This window comes from Arachis stenosperma, chromosome 6 (assembly GCF_014773155.1).
Source record: "Arachis stenosperma cultivar V10309 chromosome 6, arast.V10309.gnm1.PFL2, whole genome shotgun sequence".
NCBI classification, from domain to species: domain Eukaryota; kingdom Viridiplantae; phylum Streptophyta; class Magnoliopsida; order Fabales; family Fabaceae; genus Arachis; species Arachis stenosperma.
Genome location: NC_080382.1, coordinates 58,415,798 through 58,438,772, shown reverse-complemented (window position 1 = coordinate 58,438,772; position 22,975 = coordinate 58,415,798). Strand labels below are relative to the sequence as shown.

At 39.5% G+C, this 22,975-nt stretch overlaps 1 non-coding gene across 1 annotated transcript; it reads left to right on the top strand.

Annotated features, from left to right (window-relative positions):
• The first annotated feature begins 11,395 nt into the window (after positions 1-11,395).
• Positions 11,396-11,503, top strand: LOC130938017 (small nucleolar RNA R71). The gene has a single exon (XR_009069201.1). It is a non-coding gene; the product is annotated as a small nucleolar RNA R71 (small nucleolar RNA).
• The last annotated feature ends 11,472 nt before the right edge of the window (positions 11,504-22,975 follow it).

Below are 22,975 nucleotides of genomic sequence, written 5' to 3'. Positions count from 1 at the left end.
AGATATAGAACTTCCTAAAGGAATGGTTTCTAATTCATTAATTTTGTCTTTACATATGCACAAATCTTTTAGAAACTTTGCATATTTAGGTACCTGTTAAATGACATCAAAAAGGGGAACAGTTACCTCAACCTTTTTGAAAATTTCTACCATTTTGGGATCAGGTTCCAACTACTTCCTAGGCTTCCTTGCAAGTTGTAGAAATGGGATAGGAATGGCGTCCTCTATGGGGTCTGCGCCGTTTGGTGCTTCTTTCTGTGATTTGGCGTCTTCATCTTCAGCCATGTCCTGGAAGCTCTTTTCTTCTTCAACATCTTCTATTTCCACTACCTCTTCAGCTGAGGCGTGTTCAGGTGGATTTGGCTCTTCCTGATTCCTCTCTTGCAGTGTGGTTCCGGACCTTAGGGTGATGGCATTAATACCACCCTTTGGGTTGGGTAATGGTTGAGAGGGGAGTCCACCAGAGCTTGAGGAGTGGTTGTTAGAGTTGTTCATTGATCCAATCTGTAAGACAAGGGCTTGCAGAGTAGAATTCAAACCATTCAAAGTAGAAGTAAGGTTGTTTTCCATGGCCTGTTGTCTCCGATCAGTAGATTGTATAACTCATCATTAGGAGATGAAAAGGGATAAGTGATCTGAGAGGTCTGCTGAGATGCTTGAGGCTGTCTTAAATAAGGTGCTCTATAGGCCTGATTCTGATTCTGCTGCCTGAAGTTGTTATTGTTATTCTACCTCTGATTTTCATTGTTATCTCTGCCTCCTCTGTTATAATTGTCCCTCCAACCCTAGTTAGAATTGTCTCTCCAGCCTTGGTTAGAGTTATCCTGCCATCCTTGGTTATAGTTGCCACCTTGATTGTACCCTTGATTGGGGCGGTCATGAAAGTTATGAGTGGCTGCTACAGTGTTGTCTTCTGGTTGGAGTTGCGAACACTCATCGGTATAGTGATTGTAATCTGCACAGATTCTGCATACTCTTTGTGGAACCAACTGCTGGCTGTGTTGTGGTGGAGAAGGCTGAACTTGCTGAGGCTGTTGTTGATTCAGTTGCATCTGCTTCAGCAAGTTAGTCATTTCACATAAGCTCTGAGCTATAGTAGCAGTCTCTTTACTAGTGGATACCTCTGCAACAGCTCTTGACCGACTTTGTCTCTGCCTGTGATTCCTAGTAGAGTCAGCTAAGTCCCTGATCAATTGCCATGCTTCTTCCGTAGTCTTGTACGTTTTCATAGAACCATTGCTAACACCTTCCAGTGTGGTCCTATCTTGAGATTTCAAACCTTGTGTAAAGTAACCGAACAACACTATCTTGTCAATCATATGATGAGGGCATGCGTCTCAAAGATTATTGAAGCGTTCCAAGTATTCATAGAGTGTCTCAAATTCATCCTGAACGATGATAGACATGTCCTTCCTCAGCTTATTGGCAACTTTAGCTGGAAAGAATTTATCCAGAAACTCTCTCCTAAGTGTATCCCAGTTGGAAACAATTGCTCCAGGTTGAGTGTAGTACCACTCTCTTGCTTTTCCCCCCCAGAGAAAACGGGAAGGCTTTCAACAGAATGGAGATTTCATCAGTGCCATTACGCTTAACAGTAGAACAAGCAGTCTGGAAATCCCTAAGATGCTTGATAGGCTCTTGAGCAGGTAAGCCATGAAACTTGGGCATCAAGTTGAGTAGTGAAGACTTTATTTCAAAATTTACAGCTACTGCTGGGTGGTGTGCCTGGAATGGTTGGAGCGTAAAATCAGGGGCTCCTTCCTCCTGGATAGTGACTCTTCTGGGTGTTGCCATGTCATCTGCACGTAAATGAACTGGATCAGTAGAGAGGGAGCTTGTTTCTTCCTTAGATGACGGTTCAGGTTCGTCCTCAAAGAGGATTCGCCGACGCCGAGCTTGCCTTATACGTGAAAGAGTTCTTTCAATCTCAGGGTCAAATACTGGCAAGCTTGGATCAGGAAGTGAACGCGTCATTTAACAAAAGAAACGTACAGCTCATAGTGACAGAATGAAAAGAAAAAATTACAATAAAAATAAATACCAATCAATAAATTAGCACACTGTTGCAACTCCCTGGCAATGGCGCCAAAAATTGACGTGGCAGAAATTGGCGGGTTAAGAAATTATTAATAGAGATGCGTTGCAAGTACAGTCTTTAACCAACCGAAAATCCGCTTATCAATTTAGAAGGGTTGTCACAAAATTTAAATTAAAATACTGGGAGTATGAGTCCCAGGTCGTCTCCCAACGAGTTACAGAGAGATGTGCTATTTTATCAATCAGATGTTTTCAAAAATGGTTGAGTTGAATAACAGGAAACTAAAATAGAAAATTTAATTAATTCTAAATAAAAGCCTTGACTGGGAGTAGATTAGTTGGAAGCCCTATTCTTGTTGAAGTACTCTCAAGATTAAATTGATAATTGAAGATTGCTCTGTTTAGTTACCCCTTACTAGGTAAGGGAGAGTCAAACAAGTTGGATTGCTATTTCTATTCACAAGTCCCAATCCGCTCATTGTAAAGGATTTGTGTCAGTGATTAGAGGGCATTCCAACAATGAGCTCAATTACAATTTCTCCTTTAAGTACCCTAACTCAAGGGTTCCTTTCAATCAACTCCCCATCAAGTAAGGGACTACTCACTCATTGTGAACGTAGAACTCATAACATAAGAAAGGGAATTAAAAAGAGGCATGATAAATAATAATGAAAAGGATTAATTGAAAATAAAAATAATCTATATTAATAACTTGCAAAAATAAGCCAAAGTCAACTCTAGAGGGATTAAAAATATGGAAGAATAAACATAAAAAGTAAATAGCAAAATAAGATGACTAGTACCGGAGGTAGACTCTTCTCAAAAGTTAAAGCCAAAATCTTCCCAAAAATCCTAATTATGAATGTTAAGTGATTGAAAAACCTCGGAGAGGAGTAAATCCAGATCTAAAACTAAAATTATGCAGAATGAATTGATGTTTTTGTTTCTGCATGTTTCCTGACTCTAATCTGTAATTTCGGGCCAAAAACTGGGTTGAAATCCGTCCCAGAAACTCTGTCAACGACTTCTGATATTCTGCAGATCGCGCACGTCACGCGGACACGTCATTCACGCGGATGCGTCATTCGGCGTTTTGCTTTCCATGTGGGCGCGTCGTCCATGCCTCCGCGTCGCTTTTGCTTTTCCAATCCGTGCGTCCGCATCACTCATGCGGGCGCGTCACTACGAATTCCTCTCTTCCGCGCAGTCGCGTCGCTGACGCGTACGCGTCACTTCTCGCTGGTCATCTCCTCAATTTCTTGTATTCCTTCCATTTTTGCAAGCTTCCTTCCCAATCTCTCACTCATTCATGCCCTATAAAGCCTAAAACACTTGACACACAGATCACGGCATCGAATGGAATAAAGGGAGATTAAAATACATACTTAAAGGTCTCCAGGAAGTAAGCTTTCAATCATGTAATAATTTTAGGAAGGAAATATAAATGCATGCTAATTATATGAATAAGTGGGTAAAGACCATGATAAAACCACACAATTAAACACATTGTAAACCATAAAATAGTGGTTTATCACTAACATCCGAAGATTTGCAACGATATATATTTTGCCATAACTGCTTGGCTGTTGGGTGACGCGCACGCGTGGATCACACGTACGTGTGACCTGGCGAAAGCTCAATCCACGCGTACGCGTGGACGACACGTATGCGTGACATGCGCACATGCTGGATGAATTAGAAATTGTTGGGGGCAATTTTTGGGCTGTTTTTGACCCAGTTTTCGGCCCAGAAAACACAGATTAGAGGCTACAAAGTGGGAAAATCCATTGATTCATTCATATACAACATTTTAATTCACAATTTTGGGTTTTAGATGTAGATTCTAGAGAGAGAGATTCTCTCCTCTTTCTAGGATTTAGAATTCCCAGTTTTATGATGTTGAGTTGGATATTATAGAGTCATTACATCCGTTGAAGTCTTTATCATTCTAGTTTGTTTTCTATTTTCTTACTCTTTTATATCCTTAATCCTTGTTCAGAGATACAATTGGAAAGCTTTTATGATTTATTAATGCAAGGAATACTTTTCCATTTAATTTTATTATTTATTTAATTGCTTCCAATTTTATTCCAATTATCATGTCTCTTTTCTACTCCTTTTTCATAACAAGGAAGATGGTATTCATGTTGAAATTCTAGCTCTCAACTTGACTTGGGAGTTGATTAATAGGAGACTCTTGAGTTGGAAGACTCAAGAACCTATTGGTAATTGGAAGTTGTTGACTGGCCTTCTGATCACTAACGCTAGTCCTTCCCAAGGGAGAGGATTAGGACTCATGACAGACGTTGGTTTATGTACTTGACTTTCCCTTATTCGGTAAGGGTTAACTAAGTAATAACAACAACCTTTACTATTAATCATGGGAAATCCACCAAGGATAGAACTTCTGATTAATCTTCTCATAGTCAAGGCTTTTTATTGTTATTAATTTATTTCTTTGCAATTTTCTCTTCTTATTTCTCAATCTAAAACCCCAATTTACACAACTCATAACCAATAATAAGAACACCTCTCTGCAATTCCTTGAAAGACGACCTGAGGTTTAAATACTTCGGTTATCAATTTTACTAGGGGTTTGTTACTTGTGACAACCAAACTTTTGCACGAAAGGATTCTTTGTGGGTTTAGAAGCTATACTTTCAACAAGAATATATTTGTGAATTCTAGACCATACAAAAGTCACAGTTAAAACCAATGGTGTGCATGCTGACATTTACAAGTTGTTGCTATTTCCATTTTCCCTGAGAGACAAAGCTGCTCAATGGTTGGAGGCATTTCCAAGAGAAAGCATCAACAATTGGAAAGATCTAGTGAACAAGTTCTTAGTAAGTTCTATCCTCCCCAAAGGATCATCAAACTCAAAACAAAGGTCCAAACATTCACTCAAATGGATGGAGAGTCATTTCATGATGCATGGGAGAGATACAAAGCTTTATTTAGGAAGTGTCCACCAGAGATGTTCAATGAATGGGATAAACTTTAAAATTTCTATGAAGGACTGACATTGACAGCTCAAGAGGCACTTGACTACTCAGCAGGAGGTTCATTATAACTCGCCAACCAGCTCAAAGGAAGGGTGTATTGGAGCTGGAAGGTGTGGATACCATTTTAGCTCAAAACAAGGTGATGCACCAACAGATTCAACAATAGATGGAGATGATGGCTAAGAGGATTGATGGTCTTCAAGTTGCAACAGTGAACACTCCTAATCAACCTACATGGGGCAAAATGAGGAAAACTATGAAGAGTAGCAGCAAGAACAACTCCAGTATGTGCACAATCAAGGTTCCAGCCAAAATGAATTCCATGGAGACACCTACAACTCATCTTGGAGGAACCACCCAAATTTGAGGTGGGGAGATAACTGGTGCACGAAATTGTGATCATCAATGGCGCCATCAACATGGTACGCTCAATTGCAATCTCAACTCTTTATCACAACTTCATACAACTAACCAGCAAGTGCACTGGGTCGTCTAAGTAATAAACCTTACGCGAGTAAGGGTCGCTCCCACGGAGATTGTTGGTATGAAGCAAGCTATGGTCATCTTGTAAATCTCAGTCAGGCGGATTCAAATGGTTATGGAGGATTAATAATTAAAAGATGAATAAAACATAAAATAAAGATAGAGATACTTATGTAATTCATTGGTGAGAATTTCAGATAAGCGTATGGAGATGCTTTGTCCCTTCCGTCTCTCTGCTTTCCTACTGTCTTCATCCAATCCTTCTTACTCCTTTCCATGGCAAGCTGTATATTGGGCATCACCGTTGTCAATGGCTACAGTCCCGTCCTCTCAGTGAAAATGTTCAACGCGCTCTGTCACAGCACGACTATTCATCTGTCGGTTCTCGATCATGTCGGAATAGAATCCAGTGATTCTTTTGCGTCTGTCACTAACGCCCCACAATCGCGAGTTTGAAGCTCGTCACAGTCATTCAATCCCTGAATCCTGATCAGAATACCACAGAAAAGGTTTAGACCTTTTGGATTCTCAAGAATGGCCGCCAATGGATTCTAGCTTATACCACGAAGATTCTGATTAAGGAATCCAAGAGATATCCACTCAATCTAAGGTAGAACGGAGGTGGTTGTCAGGCACACGTTCATGGGTGAGAATGATGATGAGTGTCACGGATCATCACATTCATCAACTTGAGGAACAAGTGATATCTTAGAACAAGAATAAGCTGAATTGAATAGAAGAACAATAGTAATTGCATTAATACTCGAGGTACAGCAGAGCTCCACACCTTAATCTATGGTGTGTAGAAACTCTACCGTTGAAAATACATAAGAACAAGGTATAGGCATGGCCGAATGGCCAGCCTACCAAAGAGGGTTCAATCATAAAAACATGATCAAAAGATGATCCGAAGATTGAAAGATCCCCCCAAAATACAATAGCAAAAGGTCCTATTTATAGAGAACTAGTAGCCTAGGGTTTACAGAAATGAGTAAATGACGTAAAAATCCACTTCCAGGCCCACTTGGTGTGTGCTTGGGCTGAGCATTGTAGCTTCCATGTGTAGAGACTTTTCTTGGAGTTAAACGCCAGCTTTTGTGCCAGTTTGGGCGTTTAACTCCCACTTTTGTGCCAGTTCCGGCGTTTAACGCCGAGAATTCTGAAGCTAACTTGGAATGCCTGTTTGGGCCATCAAATCTCTGGCAAAGTATGGACTATTATATATTGCTGGAAAGCCCTGGATGTCAACTTTCTAACGCAATTAAGAGCGCGCCAATTGGGCTTTTATAGCTCCAAAAAATCCACTTCGAGTGCAGGGAGGTCAGAATCCAATAGCATCTGCAGCCCTTTTCAGCCTCTGAATCAGATTTTTGCTCAGGTCCCTCAATTTCAGCCAGAAAATACCTTAAATCACAGAACTGGGTGAACCTCAGTATTACTACCGGATACATCCATGCCACAGACACATAACTGGGTGAACCTTTTCAGATTGTGACTCAGCTTTGCTAGAGTCCCCAATTAGAGGTGTCCAGGGTTCTTAAGCACACTCTTTTTGCTTTGGATCACGACTTTAACCGCTCAGTCTCAAGTTTTCACTTGACACCTTCACGCCACAAGCACATGGTTAGGGACAGCTTGATTTAGCCGCTTAGGCCAGGATGTTATTCCTGTAGGCCCTCCTATCCACTGATGCTTAAAGCCATGGATCCTTTTTATTATCCTTGCCTTTTGGTTGAAAGGGCTATTGGCTTTTTCTGCTTGCTCTTTGCTCTTTTTTTTTTTTGAATTCACTGTTTTTTCTTGCTTCAAGAATCATTTTTATGATTTTTCAGATCCTCAGTAACATGTCTCCTTTTTCATTATTCTTTCAAGAGCCAACAATTTTAACATTCATGAACAACAAATTCAAAAGACATATGCACTGTTCAAGCATACATTCAGAAATCAAAAGTATTGCCACCACATCAAAATAATTAATCTGATATAAAATTTGAAATTCATGCAATTCTTCTCTTTTTCAATTAAGAACATTTTTCATTTAAGAAAGGTGATGGATTCATAGGACATTCATAACTTTAAGGAATAGACACTAAGACACTAATGATCATAAGACACAAACATAGATAAACATAAGCATGAAAATTCGAAAAACAGAAAAATAAAGAACAAGGAGATTAAAGAACGGGTCCACCTTAGTGATGGCGGCTTGTTCTTCCTCTTGAAGATCTTATGGAGTGCTTGAGCTCCTCAATGTCTCTTCCTTGCCTTTGTTGCTCCTCTCTCATGATTCTTTGATCTTCTCTAATTTCATGGAGGAGGATGGAATGTTCTTGGTGCTCCACCCTTAGTTGTCCCATGTTGGAACTCAATTCTCCTAGGGAGGTGTTGATTTGCTCCCAATAGTTTTGTGGAGGAAAGTGCATCCCTTGAGGCATCTCAGGGATTTCATGATGAGTAATTTCCTCATGTCCATGAGTGGGATCTCTTGTTTGCTCCATCCTCTTCTTAGTGATGGGCTTGTCCTCATCAATGAGGATGTCTCCCTCTATGTTAATTCCAACTAAATTACAGAGGTGACAAATGAGATGAGGGAAGGCTAACCTTGCCAAGGTAGAGGACTTATCCACCACCTTATAAAGTTCTTGGGATATAACCTTATGAACTTCTACTTCCTCTCCAATCATGATGCTATGAATCATGATAGCCCGGTCTATAGTAGCTTCGGACTGGTTGCTAGTGGGAATGATTGAGCGTTGGATAAACTCCAACCATCCCCTAGCCACGGGCTTGAGGTCATGCCTTCTCAGTTGAACCGGCTTCCCTCTTGAATCTCTCTTCCATTGAGCGCCCTCTTCACAAATTTCTATGAGGACTTGGTCCAACCTTTGATCAAAGTTGACCCTTCTAGTGTAGGGGTGTTCATCTCCTTGCATTATGGGCAAGTTGAATGCCCACCTTACATTTTCTGGACTAAAATCTAAGCATTTCCCCCGAACCATTGTAAGCCAATTCTTTGGGTCCGGGTTCACACTTTGATCATGGTTCTTGGTGATCCATGCATTGGCATCGAACTCTTGAACCATTAAGATTCCGACTTGTTGAATGGGGTTGGTAAGAACTTCCCAACCTCTTCTTCGGATCTCATGTTGGATCTTCAGATATTCACTCTTTTTGAGTTTGAAAGGGACATCGGGGATCACCTTCTTCATGGCCACAACTTCATAGAAGTGGTCTTGATGCACCCTTGAGATGAATCCCTCCATCTCCCATAACTCGTAGGTGGAAGCTTTTGCCTTCCCTTTCCTCTTTCTAGAGGTTTCTCCGGCCTTAGGTGCCATAAATGGTTATGGAAAAACAAAAAGCAACGTTTTTACCACACCAAACTTAGAAGGTTTGCTCGTCCTCGAGCAAAAGAAGAAAGAAAGGAGTAGAAGAAGAAGAAAATGGAGGAGATAGAGGGGGCTTTGTGGTTCGGCCAAGGGGGAGAAGTAGTGTTTAGGTTGTGTGAAAATGAAGGAGTGAAGAAGGGTTTATATAGGGGTGGAAAGAGGGGTAGGGTTCCGTCATTATGGGTAGGATAGGTGGGGTTTTATGAAGGATGGATGTGAGTGGTGAAGAGAATGGTGGGATTTGATAGGTGAGGGGTTTTTTTTTTGGGAAAAGGTATTGAGGTGATTGGTGAATGGGTGAAGAAGAGAGAGAGTGGTGGGGTAGGTGGGGATCCTGTGGGGTCCACAGATCCTGAGGTGTCAAGGATAGCTCATCCCTGCACCAAGTGGCGTGCAAAACGACCTTTCTGCCAATCCTGATGTTAAACGTCGGGCTGCTGCCCTTTTCTGGCATTAAACGCCAGTCTGGTGCCCCCTTTCTGGCGTTAAACGCCAGTCTGGTGCCCCTTTCTGGCGTTAAACGCCCAGAATGGTACCAGACTGGGCATTAAACGCCCATTTGCTGCCCTTATTGGCGTTTAAACGCCTGCAAGCTTTTCCTCCAGGGTGTGCTATTTTTCTTTCTATTTTTCATTCTGTTTTTGCTTTTTCAATTGTTTTTGTGACTTCACATGATCATCAACCTATAGAAAACATAAAATAACAATGCAAAATAGATAAATATAACATTGGGTTGCCTCCCAAGAAGCACTTCTTTAATGTCAGTAGCTTGACAGTGGGCCCTCATGGAGCCTCACAGATGTTCAGAGTAATGTTGGAACCTCCCAACACCAAACTTAGAGTTTGAATGTGGGGGTTCAACACCAAACTTAGAATTTGGTTGTGGCCTCCCAACACCAAACTTAGAGTTTGACTGTGGGGGCTCTGTTTGACTCTGTTTTGAGAGAAGCTTTTCATGCTTCCTCTCCATGGTTATAGAGGGATATCCTTGAGCCTTAAACACAAAGGATTCTTCATTCACTTGAATGATCAATTATCCTCTGTCAACATTAATCACAGCTTTTGCTGTGGCTAGGAAGGGTCTGCCAATGATGATGAATTCATCCATGCACTTCCCAGTCTCTAGGACTATGAAATTAGCAGGGATGTAATGGTCTTCAATCTTTACCAAAACATCCTCTACAAGTTCATAAGCTTGTTTTCTTGAATTGTCTTCCATCTCTAATGAGATTCTTGCAGCTTGTACCTCAAAGATCCCTAGCTTCTCCATTACAGAGAGAGGCATGAGGTTTATGCTTGACCCTAGGTCACACAGAGCCTTCTCGAAGGTCATGGTGCCTAATGTACAAGGTCTTGAGAACTTCCCAGGGTCCTGTCTCTTTTGAGGTAATCTTTGCCTAGTCAAGTCATCCAGTTCTTTGGTGAGCAAAGGGGGTTCGTCCTCCCATGTCTCATTACCAAATAACTTGTCATTTAGCTTCATGATTGCTCCAAGGTACGTAGCAACTTACTCTTCAGTGACATCTTCATCCTCTTCAGAGGAAGAATACTCATCAGAGCTCATGAATGGTAGAAGTAAATCCAATGGAATCTCTATGGTCTCAGTGTGAGCCTCAGATTCCCATGGTTCCTCATTAGGAAACTTATTGGAGGCCAGTGGACGTCCATTGAGGTCTTCCTCAGTGGCGATCACTGCCTCTTCCTCCTCTCCAAATTCGGCCATGTTGATGGCCTTACACTCTCCTTTTGGATTCTCTTCTGTATTGCTTGGAAGAGTACTAGGAGGGAGTTCAGTAACTTCTTACTCAGCTGACCCACTTATGCCTCCTAGTTTCTAATGGAGGATCTTGTTTTACTCATGAAACTTTGAGTGGTTTTGATTAGATCAGAGACCATGGTTGCTAAGTTAGAGTGGCTCTGCTTAGAATTCTCTGTCTGTTGCTGAGAAGATGATGGAAAAGGCTTGCCATTGCTAAACCTGTTTCTTCCACCATTATTATTGTTGAAACCTTGTTAAGGTCTCTGTTGATCCTTCCATGAGAGATTTGGATGATTTCTTCATGAAGGATTATAGGTGTTTCCATAGGGTTCTCCCATGTAATTCACCTCTTCCATTGATGGGTTCTCAAGAACATAAGCTTCTTCTTCAAATGAAGCGTCTTTAGTACTGCCTGGTGCAGCTTGCATTCCAGACAGACTTTGAGAAATCATGTTGACTTGCTGAGTTAATATTTTGTTCTGAGCCAATATGGCATTCAGAGTATCAATCTCAAAAACTCATTTCTTCTGATTCGTCCTATTGTTCACAGGATTCCTTTCAGAAGTGTACATGAATTGGTTATTTGCAACCATTTCAATGAGTTCTTGAGCTTCTGCAGGCGTCTTCTTCAGATGAAGAGATCCTCCAGCAGAGCTGTCCAATGACATCTTAGACAGTTCAGATAGACCATCATAGAAGATACCTATGATGCTCCATTCAGAAAGCATGTCAGAAGGACACTTTCTGATCAATTGTTTGTATCTTTCCCAAGCTTCATAGAGGGATTCACCTTCCTTCTGTCTGAAGGTTTGGACTTCCACTCTAAGCTTACTCAATTTTTGAGGTGGAAAGAACTTTGCCAAGAAGGCATTGACTAGCTTTTCCCAAGAGTTCAGGCTTTCTTTAGGTTGTGAGTCCAACCATATCCTAGCTCTATCTCTTACAGCAAAAGGGAATAGCATAAGTCTGTAGACCTCAGGGTCAACCTGATTGGTCTTGACAGTGTCACAGATTTGCAAGAATTCAGCTAAAAACTGATGAGGATCTTCCAATGGAAGTCCATGGAACTTGCAATTCTGTTGCATTAGAGAAACTAATTAAGGCTTAAGCTCAAAGTTGTTTGCTCCAATGGCAGGGATAGAGATGCTTCTCCCATAAAAGTCGGGAGTAGGTGCAGTAAAGTCACACAGCACCTTCCTTGCATTGTTGGCATTGTTGTTGTTTTCGGCTGCCATGTCTTCTTCTTGTTTGAAGATTTCTGTTAGGTCCTCTACAGAGAGTAGTGCTTTAGCTTCTCTTAGCTTTTGCTTCAAGGTCCTTTCAGGTTCAGGGTCAGCCTCAACAAGAATGCTTTTGTCATTGCTCCTGCTCATATGAGAGAGAAGAGAACAAGAAAATATGAAATCCTCTATGTCATAGTATAGAGATTCCTTGAGATGTCAGAGGAAAAGAAGAATAGAAGGAGGAGGTAGAATAAGAAGAATTCGAACTTATCAAGAGAGATAGAGTTCGAATTGTTGATAGTGGACGAGTGTTAGTCCTTAAATAGAAGGATGTGAGAAGAGGGGAAGAATTTTCGAAAATAAATTAAAAGATTTTGAAGAAATTTTGAAAAATTGAAGAATGATTTTCGAAAATTAAAGTTGGGAAAGAAATAAAGTGATTTTTGAAAAAGATTTTGAAATTAGAAATCAAAAAGATTGAAAATTATTTGGAAAAAGATGTGATTAAGAAGATATGATTGAAGAGTTATGGTTTTAAAAAGATATGATTGAAAAGATATGATTGAGAAACAATTTAAAAAGATTTGATTTTTAAAATTAATGACTTGGCTAACAAGAAATTTAAAGGATATGATTCAAACATTAAACCTTTCTTAATAGAAAAGGCAACATACTTGAAATGTTGAATCAAATCATTAATTGTAGGCAAGTATTTTTGAGAATGGAGAGAAATTGATTTTGAAAATATATGATTGAAAAGATGTGGTTTGAAAATGATTTGATTTTGAAAAATTATGAAAACTTAAAAAAAATTTGAATTAAAAACAAAATCTTCCCTCTTGTATCATCCTAGCATTAAACGCCCAGAATGGTATCCATTCTGGCATTTAACGCCCAAAATGCTACCCTTTTGGGCGTTAAACGCCAGCCAGGGTAAATGCCAGTTTTCCTTCTTCACTGGGCGTTTTGAACTCCCAGCTTTTTCTGTATAATTCCTCTGCTGCATGTTCTGAATCTTCAATTCTCTGTATTATTGACTTGAAAAGACACAAATTAAAAAAAATTGAATTTTTAATGATGAGGAATAATCAAAATGCAACTAAGATCAAATAAACAATGCATGCAAGACACCAAACTTAGAAGTTTGTATACTATTGACACTAACAAATTGAGAATGCGTATGAGAAACAACAAAACACTCAAGACAATAGAATTTAAAGATCAGAGCAAGGAAATCATCAAGAACAACTTGAAGATCAATGAAGAACATAATGCATGTAATTTTCGAAAATTAGAAGAATAAAGACATGCAATTGACACCAAACTTAAAATTAGACACTAGACTCAAACAAGAAACATAAAAATATTTTTGATTTTAAGATTTTATAAAATTTTTTGTGCTTTTTCGAAAATTATATGGAAAAGAAAATAAAGAGATTCAAAATTCTTAATAAGAATTTCCAGGAATCATGCAATGTTAGTCTAAAGCTTCAGTCTAAAAAGATTAGACATGGCTAGCTAAGCTTCAGCAGGATATTACATTCAGCAGCTAAATTGATGAGGATCAATCAGCCTTTGTGATGATGAAAATATCATCTGAAACTCTAGAATTCATTCTTAAGAACTCTGAAGAAAAAAATAAAATAAAATTACCTAATCTAAGCAACAAGATGAACCGTCAGTTGTCCAAACTCGAACAATCCCCGGCAACAGCGCCAAAAACTTGGTGCACGAAATTGTGATCATCAATGGCACCATCAACATGGTACGCTCAATTGCAATCTCAACTCTTTATCACAACTTCACACAACTAACCAGCAAGTGCATTGGATCGTCCAAGATATAAACCTTACACGAGTAAGGGTCGCTCCCACGGAGATTGTTGATATGAAGCAAGCTATGGTCATCTTGTAAATCTCAGTCAGGCAGATTCAAATGGTTATGGAGGATTAATAATTAAAAGATGAATAAAACATAAAATAAAGATAGAGATACTTATGTAATTCATTGGTGAGAATTTCAGATAAGCGTATGGAGATGCTTTGTCCCTTCTGTCTCTCTGCTTTCTACTGTCTTCATCCAATCCTTCTTACTCCTTTCCATGGCAAGCTGTATGTTGGGCATCACCATTGTCAATGGCTACAGTCCCGTCCTTTCAGTGAAAATATTCAACGCGCTCTGTCATAGCACGGCTATTCATCTGTCGGTTCTCGATCATGTCGGAATAGAATCCAGTGATTCTTTTGCATCTGTCACTAACGCCCCATAATCGCGAGTTTGAAGCTCGTCACAGTCATTCAATCCCTGAATCCTACTCAGAATACCACAGACAAGGTTTAGATCTTTCGGACTCTCAAGAATGGCCGCTAATGGATTCTAGCTTATACCACGAAGATTCTGATTAAGGAATCCAAGAGATATCCACTCAATCTAAGGTAGAATGGAGGTGGTTGTCAGGCACACGTTCATGGGTGAGAATGATGATGAGTGTCACGGATCATCACATTTATCAAGTTGAGGAACAAGTGATATCTTAGAACAAGAATAAGCTGAATTGAATAGAAGAACAATAGTAATTGCATTAATACTCAAGGTACAGCAGAGCTCCACACCTTAATCTATGGTGTGTAGAAACTCTACCGTTGAAAATACATAAGAACAAGGTCTAGGAATGGCCGAATGGCCAGCCTCCCAAAGAGGGTTCAATCATACAAACATGATCAAAAGATGATCCGAAGATTGAAAGATCCCCCCAAAATACAATAGTAAAAGGTCCTATTTATAGAGAACTAGTATCCTAGGGTTTACAGAAATGAGTAAATGACGTAAAAATCCACTTCCGGGCCCACTTGGTGTGTGCTTGGGCTGAGCATTGAAGCTTCCATGTGTAGAGACTTTTCTTGGAGTTAAATGCCAGCTTTTGTGCCAGTTTGGGCGTTTAACTCCCACTTTTGTGCCAGTTCCGGCGTTTAACGCCGGGAATTCTGAAGCTGACTTGGAACGCCTGTTTGGGCCATCAAATCTCGGACAAAGTGTGGACTATTATATATTGCTGGAAAGCCCTGGATGTCTACTTTCCAACGCAATTAAGAGCGCGCCAATTGGGCTTCTGTAACTCAAGAAAATCCACTTCGAGTGCAGGGAGGTCAGAATCCAACAGCATCTGCAGCCCTTTTCAGCCTCTGAATCAGATTTTTGCTCAGATCCCTCAATTTCAGCTAGAAAATACCTGAAATCACAGAAAAATACACAAACTCATAGTAAAGTACAGAAAAATGAATTTTAAATAAAAACTAATAAAAATATAATAAAAACTAACTAAAACATACTAAAAGCATACTAAAAACAATGCCAAAAAGCGTATAAATTATCCGCTCATCAATAACCAAAACCAACAATACTGGCAAAGAAACTCAAACCAAAACAATTCTAGAAACACAAACCATCAAAGCCAACAAAATACTAACCAAAACCAATACAGAAAACCACAAAATAACCAATCCTAACCCAACTACTATCTACCCAACAATTCATCCACTAACCAAAATAACTATCATCCAGCATCCACACCTTACAATCAACCACAACCACCCCTAGAAGCTCAAAGGATCTCCAACTTAGAGATAATGATGGAGAAGATGATGAAACAGCAAGAGTTAACTAGTAAGAACCATGAAGCTTCAATGAGGAATCTAGAAAGGCAGATTTGCCAACTATCTAAGCAAACAGTGGCAGAAAGAGCAACTAATGCACTTCCAAGTGACACCATTCTAAATCCCAAAGAAGAATGCAGAGCAATCCAATTAAAGAGTGGAAGAACCTTGGTGAATGACAACGAAACCAACAGGAAGCCATCTGAGAATGGTGAGGCCATCAGCAAGGAAGAAGTAACACTTGAGGAGAAGGACAAAGAAAAGCTCAAGGAGAAAGAGGAAGAGCTCAAAGCTTCAAAAAAGGGAAAGTAAATCATAGAGGAGCAACCACAAGAACAGAGGAAGATGGTGAAGCCTTGCACTCCTTCCCTTCCATATCCTCAAAGGTTCAACAAGGAGCTCAAATATCAACAGTTCCCAAAGTTCTTAGAAGTGTTTAAGAAGCTGGAGATTAATATTCCATTTGCTGAAGCATTAGAGCAAATGCCCTTATATGAAAAGTTTTTAAAAGAACTCATCAACAAGAAGAGAAGCTGGCATGAGAAGAAAACTATCATCTTGACACAAGAATGCAGTGCATTGATTTAAGAAGGCCTCCTACCAAAGCTCAAAGACCCTGGGAGTTTCTTCTTGCCTTATACCATTGGTCACATATCCATTGATAAGGCACTGTGTGATTTAGGGTCCATTATCAACTTGATGCCTTTATCTTTGATGAAAAGGCTATTTTTAGAAGAAGTAAAGCCCACACAGATGTCATTGGAGCTAGTGGATAAATCACTGGTAATTCCCAAAGGTGTGGTTGAAAATCTCTTGGTCAAAGTAGGAAAATTCATATTTCCAGTAGATTTTGTAATCATGGACTTAGGAGAAGAGGGGAATGACTCTATTATATTGGGAAGACCTTTCCTGGCCATAACAAGGGCCATCATTGATGTGGAACAAGGAGAGATGACCTTGAGGGTAAATAATGAGAATATCACCTTAAACATTTTCCAGGAAGTACAACATACTGTTGAAGAGAAAAGCTACATGTGGATTGAAGAAGAAGATTTACAGTGGCAAGAAAAACCCAATGAAGCATTTATCAGATCACCTCCAAAGCAAGAGACAAACAATGAAGAAGAGAAAAAGGGGAAGGAAAATACAAGGAATGAGAAAAAAAGGCAGGAGGAGAGTGAAGGGTTAATCACTAGAAAGACAGATCATAACATATAACCCACAGTCAAGACAGAAGAGCCACCAAAGAAAGGGAAGAAGAGTAAGAAGAGGATTCCAAAATGGTGGAGAAACAAGAAGATACCAACTAAAGGATTCTCAATAGGGGACAGAGTAAGATTGATCTACCAGCAGTTGGAGACAGATCCTCAAACTAATGATTACTACACCATCAATAAGATACTCTCACTAGAGCATATGGAGATTGAGCATCAACGAACAGGAAGAAGGCTTACAGTGAGAGGGGACAAACTGAGGCACCACAATCATCAACCACTCTAACCAAGGACCAATGTCAAGCTAGACAATAAAAGAGCGCTTCATGGGAGGCAGCCCGTGCCTTAATATTTTTGCTTTTGTTTTAATTTTAATAATTGATGGTTCTTCTAGCATAAAGCTGAGCTCTCATGAGTAGATTTGATAACTGCACACATTTTTTGAAGCATATGTTTGACTTCTAAGTTTGGTGTGCCTAAAGGCACTTTTAAAACAGCTTTTCAAGCATGATTGACCATAGAACCATTCTGAGATGTATACTTGTTCATTTTGTTTAAGTTTATAGCCAAACATTAAGTTTAGTGTCCACATATTCATCGAATCTCAAAAAAATATATCATTCTTGCTCAAAGGCTCAAATTCATGAAACAGATAAACCATAAATTGCATCATTTTATGAATTTAAGGTAGTAAGGTAGAAAATAAAATGTTCCTTGCAATGAATATACCAATTATGACTGATACTCATTGAGTTTTATATGGATTGCTTAGCAGAGAACAAGTTTGGTGTTCACCAAATTTCTGTTCAATGACTAAGAAGCATAGTTGGTTATTCATAAATAAGGAACAAATAGAATTTTTTTTCTTTATTACCATTCACTCAACAACGATCACCATGTTGAATTTGAAGTTTAAGCTTACTATTACCTTGATTCACATGGATAGGAATAAAGAAGATTGAGAAGGAGATAAAGGAAGGGATGTATGCACGGTTGTCACAAGGAGTCACATGTGCCTAGGGAATGGTGCTCTTTTGAAAAAAATCTGCATGGAATCAGCACCTTGGAGGCTGAACCACATGTGCCCAATGAGGGGGCAATCCTTGTCTTCAGCTATCCCTACATGCAAACCGTCCATTTCATGGATCTTCAACAATAATTTGCTCAATCTCCACCCTTCCTTGCAACTTAGCTGAGCCCTCCAACCTCTTGTTTTGTTTCAAGAAGTCACATCTCTTCTATAAATTGGCAGCAACACTCCTTAAGCCACATACCTCTACTCCATTCATACATTCTTCCCAAACACGTTACAGCCATCCTTTCTTACCCAAAGATATCACACAGCACCTTACTTCCCATTCCTTTCATAACAAAACCGTGCCTAAGCTCATCCTTTCTTCTTCTTTCTTTCTTAATTCATGGCTTCATCAAGTTCTAAGAGAAGGAAAGGAAAAAAGCCATCTATAGTTGAACCACCAACCTATGATACCAAGAGATTTAAGTCTCAATTTCATGAATCAATATATCACAGGTTGATGGAATCAAAGAAAGTCATTCCAGAGATGGGGTTTAGATTGAAAGATGGGGAATATCCCATAATGAGAAGTATAACTACAGAGAGGAGATGAGAACTTTTGTGTGAGCCCCTCACAGACATCAGTGCAATTATGATAAGGGAGTTCTATGCAAATGCTGTGAGAACAAGCAAAGACAACCCTCCTTATAAGAGCTATGTTAGGGGGTTGAGGTAGATTTCAGCCCATCATCCATCATGAGAGTCCTGCAGATGAGAGTGATAACCTATGGAGAACCCAGCTTTGATAAAAGACTGGAAGGTGAGAATGACCCTGATGAGATATTAAATGGGTTATGCTTTGAAGGTAAGGACTGTGAGAGGGACTCAGAGGGAGCCCCAAGCCACTTGAAGAGAATGGATCTCATACTTGAAGCCAGGGGTTGGTATGAAATAGTGAGAAGATCCATCTTTCCTACTGCAAATACATCTGAAGTCACAATCAAGAGAGCGATTCTGACATATTGCATCCTGAGGGGAGGAGAAATCAACATCCCACAGATCATAGTAGATAGCATTCAAGAGATGGCTGAGGATACTAACAAATAAAGTAGGCTTGGTCATCCAAGCACTATTCTAAGGTTGTGCAAATGAGCAAGGGTACTCTTTGAGGATGAAGATACAGAGAAGGTAAGAGGAAGCAAAGGGATTACCAAGCAAAGAATGGATGGTGTTGCTGACACCCGAGAAGAGAGAAGAGATCAAGGAAGGAGAAGGAGACCACAAGTGGAGGGAGAGCAAGCTTCTCGTGCAATGGACTTGAGCCAAATACAAAGAGCCATTGAAGAAATGTCTCAACACTATGTGAGAGCATAGAAGCAACAACAGGAGCACTACTTTAGGCAACAAGAGCAATACTTGAAAGTCCAAGAGTAACAAGAGCATTGGCAGCAGCAAATGATGGAAAAGCAAGAAAGCTTCCAACTCAAGATGTTGGAACAACAAAGAGAGTTTCAAGCAAGAATCTTGGAGGGGCAAAGGGAATAATACACAAAGTTTCAAGAATCATTTAATAGATTATCCCTATGCCAAGCCAAGAATGGGGAGTACACTCAAAATCTCTATCAATGGAAGAATATATATCATACTATTGGAGAGCATAGAAACTTGGACAGAATGGAGTATGATATAGAAACTCAAGCAAAGTTAGACTATGTAGTCCATAGCATGCCAGCATTGAACCAACAGATCAAGCCATTTGAGCAATGCCAAGAGTTGGTAGACCATCAGAGAGCAAAAGCCAACAAAAATATAGCACACATGCAACAAGGATTGGAGGAGGCTGGACTCTCGAGTCAAGTAGACCACATTTGGGATCGTAGGTGCCCTGTTGAAGAACCCCAAGAAGTACACAAGAAGAGGAAGAAGAAAGGAGAATCCAGCAAAGGGCAAGAGCATAACAACTAGAGGTAGTGGAGTTCCTTTCATGTTTTTAGTTAAATAAGGATGATGCATATCTGAAACATGATATGCCTCCAAATATTGTATGTTCTGCACATTCATGTTTTAGTAGGTTTCTTATTAGGATATGCATAAATGCTTGTCTTCATTTTCACATGCTTACATTCATGTTTTGTCTCCCTTTTTGCATCAATAAGAGAAAATGTTTGAAATAGAAAGTGATTGTCCAATGTTGTAGGAATTAGAATGAAGTTTAGTAGTGGTAATTGCTTGATTTGATGATAAGCTCAATAATAAAAGCTGCATAATAGAATGTTCTATGTAGTGTGAACTTAGTTGCTGCTATGAAACCTTTTATTAACGAACATCCCTGCAAAATGAAGAAAAGTGAAAAAGAAAAGAAAAGAAAAGCCAAGAATTGGCAAAGAAACAAACAATAAGGCTAGACACCAATAGCTTGAACCTTAGGACATATGCCTGTAGTGCTTCTTGTACTAGGATATGCTTGGACAATTAGGTTCTGAGGAGTCTTCTAAAACTTGGTAACTTGGATTAGTTAATCTAGATTGCCAACCGAAAGTCCATTATCAAGAGCAACCTAGCTACAAAGTACTTAGTGATCCAAAGAGATGCTGGGCATCAATGTTCCTAAGAAGAATTGTGAGCCAAGTATCTGTAGTGAAGTGTGGAGCAAAATTAAGCCAAAAGGGCTGCTGCAACACTTGACACCAAGCTATCATTGAGAAATAAGCTTTCTAAGCAAAAGAGAAAAAGAAAAAGCTAATAGGGATCAATAGAAGAACAAGGTAATATAGCAATAACTCTAGTGAATCCTAAACTGGACATTACTTAGCTATCAGCAAAGAATAAGTGAGCTGCATCTTGTCTGCATAAAACCCCATAGTCTTAATTCAATTACCTGCTTAATAAGGACATGTATGCTTCTTTATTTCATTTCATTTCTTCTCATGTTTAGTGCTTGCTTAGGGACAAGCAAGATTTAAGTTTGGTGTTGTGATGACAAGTCATCTTATGCTAGCTTTTCAAGCATTTTTCATTTGTTTCATTACGTTTTATGCACTTTCTTGCACAATAAGTAAGTGATTTGGAGTGGATTTTCATGATTATGATAAATCAATCAACCATCATTTATTTTACACAAAATCATAGGGTTTAGGCTAGAATTAATTGATTTTATGAATGATGCAGAAACCTTGTGAATTTGGTGATACTTTGACATAGTTGTTTGGTTGCTTGTAGGTGAAGAAATAAGAAAGAAAGGAAAGAAACAGGAAAGCATTGCATTACAAAGCATGGCAATCATTAAGGCAATGCTAAGCAAGGCAACAAAGGATGGAGCGCTCAACCAGGTAAGCACCAAGGGAGCGCTCACTAAGCTAACTCAGCGTTCAAAGAGTGAACGCTAGTGACCAAGGCAAGGAAGCAAGGTTCACAAGGGCCAGCGCTCAACCAATAAGCCAAGTTCACTCAAGTGAACTTCATGTTCACAAAAGTGAACATTTTCGTGCTCTTGGCCAAGGAGAGCAAGGCACGCCCAATGAAACCAAGGAAGGGTAGTGCTAAAAAATTATAGCGCAGCATTCAATTGAGTGAACAATCTCGTGACTCAAGGCTTGGAAACAAAGGAGCAAGGCCTAGCGTTCAAGGTTTTGAACGTAGCGCTCGAAAGAGGGAGCGCCCAAGAGGGGAAATGGCACACCAAAGCGCTAGCCAAGGAGGTAGCGTTCAAAGAAGTGAACACTACGTTCACTCTTGCTACCTTTCTCATGATACTGGCCAAGGAAATTAAGGAGGTGTAGTGCTCACACCAAGGTTCGAAGAGGGAACCAAGGTAGCGCGCAACAAAATAACTAAGCGCTCAACAACATAGCGCTCAATTAAGGAAGCATAGCGCTCACCAAAGGGAGCGCTAGGAGCACCAAAATGTTGCAACGCAGCGCCCAAGGGAGCGCTAGACACGCATTAAGACACCAAGGCGCATGCCATGACACGGATGAGGCGCCAAGGCTAGTGAACGCAACGTTCACTCATGCAACGGAGCGCTCCACTGGAGCATGCCCCACCCCATTTTTCAAACAAGTGCCTCCTGACCCATGCAATCAAATGCCATCTTGGATCCATTTCTTCACCAATTTGAAGAGCCCACTCCAAGTTTTGAAGACCAAAATGGAAATTATATAAATAGGAACTAGTTTGACTTGAGAAGGAATTTTAGCTCATTTTAGTTTTTCACTTTTAATTTTCATTTGTTTTGAATTTGGGAATTGGGATTAGATCTAGTTTGCTTTCTGTTTTCATTTTCTTTCTTCTGAAACTTCTACTTTCTATTTTGGGATTTTGAATTGAGATTTAAGAACTCTAGTAAATTTCTTGATCTGAGAATCATCTTTGCTTTTTGTTTATATAGTTTTGAGAATTGAGGAATTGGATCTGAATTTCCTTTGTTGTTTACATTTTCATTTCTTCTGCAATTTCTTTCTGATTGGTCAAGAGAGTAATTGAGATCTAGATCTACTTTCTGATCTCCTTGCTCTCCTTCGATCTTCAATTTCTCTTTTAGAATTTCATAATTGAGCTAAGTTTCTTTTTCTGTTTGTTTCTTCAAGTAATTTTCCATTTCTGTTTGGTGATTGAGCTGAATCTCTTCATCTCACAGCTTTCTGATTTACTTTAGCTTGCATTTTCTTGTTCAATTCTGAATCCAGTATCCAAATCCTTTTATTCTACAAGAAATTTACATTTCTCAACAATTTAGATTCAGCAATTTACATTTCTTGCACTTTATGTTTTTAGAATTTACTTTTCTTGCAATTTAAGTTTCAGCTCTTTTACTTTCTTGCACTTTAAGTTTTTGCAATTTATCTCTTCTGCACTTTACTTTTCTCCCCAATTTACCTTCTGTACTTTTATTTACTTGCAATTTAGCTTCTGTTAATCAAAATCACTCAAATCATCAAATGTTTGCTTAACTAATTCATCACCTAACTAAAGTTGCTCAATCCATCAATCCTCGTGGGATCGACCTCACTCTTGTGAGTTATTACTACTTGATGTGACTTGGTACACTTGCCGGTGAGTTTGTGTGGAATAGTTTTTCCCTCATCAGACGCCCGATTCCTTTGATATCTTTGTTGTGGGCTTAATTTTCTTTCCTTTTCTCTTTTTTTAGGCTGGCCACCGAGAGAAAAAGGAAAAGCTTCTAAATGGGGTAACAAAC